The sequence below is a fragment of the Suncus etruscus genome, chromosome 4 (assembly GCF_024139225.1).
Source record: "Suncus etruscus isolate mSunEtr1 chromosome 4, mSunEtr1.pri.cur, whole genome shotgun sequence".
Taxonomy (NCBI): Eukaryota; Metazoa; Chordata; class Mammalia; order Eulipotyphla; family Soricidae; genus Suncus; species Suncus etruscus.
The window spans coordinates 73,181,998-73,185,051 of record NC_064851.1 but is presented as its reverse complement, the minus strand read 5'-3'; positions in this window follow the sequence as shown (position 1 = coordinate 73,185,051).

The following is a 3,054-nucleotide window of genomic DNA, read 5'->3' as shown; positions in this document are numbered from 1 at the left end:
AATTACAATGTTAAATGATTATCAAGCATACAAAAGTTAAATGCATATTCTAAGTAAAATAAAACAATAAACAATCACAAATTATTAATTTTAACTTATAAAACACAATAAATATGGTTAGAAAGACGTTAAAAGTTAGGTATTATGAGGAAATTGAGGAGAATTTACTGAGATGAAGCATAGTGGATAATCAAAATGAAATATCTGTGATGATGTAACTGAATATTTGAGAATATTCTCATGTTTAACGCATCTGCATTTTATAGCAGAAATTCTAAACTCATGCCATTTATACTGGCAATGCTCAGGTTTATATTCTCAATTAAGATCTTTTTTGTGAACTTCAAAATCATTTAATAAATCTACAAAGATGTATATAACTAATAGATGTTTACATGGCTATCAAATAGGATTTGAAACTTTGTCTTAAACATCGGCTATTCTCCTTCACTGTGCTTCTTTTATTTAATGATCACTTATGCAAGAGAAATACTGGATCACAGTTTATGCTTTTATTTTTGTTCATGACTGCATAGGTTCTGCATTGATGTCTATCAATATTTTATCAAGGCCTACTTAATGTCCATATTATGCATTCTCTCATGGTATCCCCTATGGGATCAAATGTAGATTTGATCAGAAACCAGATTGATATTTTAAAACTAAAATAGTTGCTGTACATTTATGTTTCCAGTTCACACCTGATCATCAGCACTAACATACAATTTTAAGATTTTAATCACTTAAAGGGTAGGGTTAAGTTTGGAATAGCATTCTATAAAGAGCAATGTGATATAGCTTCAGCTTCTTTCTCAATATCACATAAATTCAATTCCATGTTTTTAGGCTATTTTTTAATAACTCAGCTTTTTAAATTCCTAAAGTTCTTCACAATCCTTTCTCTTTATAAAATGTTCTTTCTCTTGTTTTCACCATGAATAACTTTGATTTCTTTTTTCCCTTTTAGCACTTCATTCTTCAGGAAAGCTTTTTTCTTAAATTCTCATTTTTCTAGAAAATGTGGCATGGCATTTCAGTAAATTTATCTCCTAAGAGGTAATTAATATTATCTAAATTGTTTTGCTCAGAGAATGTTTCACTTTGCTTCACTCTTCTACTCTCACAATTTAAAAAGTTATTTGGAAACTGATTGCTACCTTTTCAGAATGACTAATGAATGATACTATGTTTGAATACTTCCCACTAACGACTTTTTTTTTTTTTTTTTTGGTTTTTGGGCCACACCCAGCGGTGCTCAGGGGTTACTCCTGGCTGTCTGCTCAGAAATAGCTCCTGGCAGGCACGGGGGACCATATGGGACACCGGGATTCGAACCAACCCACTTACGTCTTTATCCAACTAACTCTAGTCATAGTGGCTGCTTTTTTAGTATATTTTTGATTTATCTCATTTTTTATCAGAGCCTTTCCAAAATGTTCCTTCAAGGGATAGACTTGTATTTATCTTTCTGATTTTCATACAAATATCTCCTCTTCAGGGAAATCTTTGTGCTTCATGATAAGAGAAAAGTTTTGTAGAATCATATTCTACTATTTCATGGACTGCAACTTATTGGTCTAGCTATCAGCTGTCCCAAAGACTATTGAAAAACAAATAGTAATTAAATAGCAGAGCTCTACCAATTAGTTCAGTAATTCTTGTCTGCCTGGATGCCTCCAATAATAAGAAAAAATTAAGTCCTGATGTACTAAGACTGAATTTATCATATTGAGGACTTTATGCTTAGTCTGGTGATTCCTTGAATTTCAGACTTATCAATTTATTGCTTATGATGTCTTTGTCAGTAGGAATGTCGCCATGTCTTTCCCTTATTCTATTATTCTATTCTTTTTTTCTTGTTTATGTAACAAGAAAACACAATAGAGTGGAAAGGGGCCCTCTGCCAATTTTCTAGATTTTGTTACTTATCAATGTCTGGTCTTGGTCCATTCTATGGATTTTATTATATTGAATTATAATTAGGTAATAATAATATATTATTAAAATCAATGTTTTAAAATATTAATATAAACAAATAAGCAATAATTGACCTTGAATTTTCTATCACTTTATTTCTTTAAAATAATTTTAGAATGTTATATTTCAAAAATAAGGCAGTTTATTATATATACTATAGAGCTTTTGTGCTTCATTAAGGATTCTGAATTATTTGAGCTTAATTTGGCAGAAAGTAATGGGTCAAAATTGTTTTACATTAAAATGTTTAATTTTTATTTTTTCTATCACAAAACAAAGTAGTATTCATAATATATGAATTCTATAATATTTGAAAATTTTGTACATTTCCCACATTCTAGAACTTGTCATGTATTTATTTCATCTTTATATATATATATATATAAAACTTGATATATTTATATTTTATCATAACAAAACTGAGAATCAGAGTAAACATTTTTTCTAAAGTAAATTCAAAAAAGAAAATTTTGAAATTTACATCAATATTTTTGCATGGACAGAATGTTTAAAAAGTTATATTTAAACAATAGCTCTTTTAACATACTTGAATGTGTTGTCTGAGAAGAAAAAATAGAACAAGCAAATAATAATACAGGAATTTTATTTCCAAGAAATATTCTGTCAGTGCTGCTCCTCTAGATAAGCTGAATTTAGCACTAATAATGAGAAGAAAAAGTAATACCTCTGGAAGGAATAAGTGGTTCAGCAAGTTTCCTAAGTAAAATTCAATGTTTCAAAATCATAAATACACTGGCAGTGAACATAAAAAAATAAAAATAATACCATTTACAATATTCCCAAGGAAATGAAAAACTCAAGTATTCCTATGTCTAAACATTATCAAGACCCGTAGTTTGAAAAACTGAAAATTGTGATTAAGAATAAAATAAAAATAAATTGTGCACACATTAGAAAAAAACAATGTAACATTACAAAACAAACCTGTCTAATATACCCAAGAGTACCTATATTTTTAACATAGTTTCTTTAAACTACTAACAGAAATATATATATAGTAAATTATACTTAAAATATATGTGAAAATAAGTTTGAATGTGCAAAATGGTACAACTC